Below are 573 nucleotides of genomic sequence, written 5' to 3'. Positions count from 1 at the left end.
AGTCACCCTAATCATAGACTTTTCTCTCTGCTACCGCATGGCAAGCGGTACCGGAGCGCCATGTCTAGGACCAAAAGGCTTCTCAAGAGCTTTTACCCCGAAGCCATAAGACTCCTGAACAGCTAATCAAAGGGCTAACCTGACCCCTCTTTTAAGCTGCTACTCATCTCCATGTATTATTTACTCTCTGTTTATTATCTATGCATGGTCACTTTAACTTTACCTACATGTACATATTACCGCAATTACCTCGACTAACTGGTGCCCCTGCACATTGACTCTGTACCGGTACCCCCGTATATAACCTCGCTATTGTTATTTTACTGCTGCTATTTAATTATTTGTTACTTTTATTTTCAATTTTTTACTTATACATTTTTTACTTAACATGTTTTTCTTCTTAACTTCTTAAAGCATTGTTGGTTAAGGGTTTGTAAGTGAACATTTCACTGTAAGGTAAAATGTTGAATTCAGCGCATGTGACAAATAACATTTTATTTGACTAGGTATCCCCTTTCACATACAATATACAATATACAATGACATATAATTAGAGACACACATAATCTAGGT

Source organism: Oncorhynchus keta, chromosome 23, assembly GCF_023373465.1.
Source record: "Oncorhynchus keta strain PuntledgeMale-10-30-2019 chromosome 23, Oket_V2, whole genome shotgun sequence".
Lineage (NCBI taxonomy): Eukaryota > Metazoa > Chordata > Actinopteri > Salmoniformes > Salmonidae > Oncorhynchus > Oncorhynchus keta.
This window is presented reverse-complemented; position numbering follows the sequence as displayed.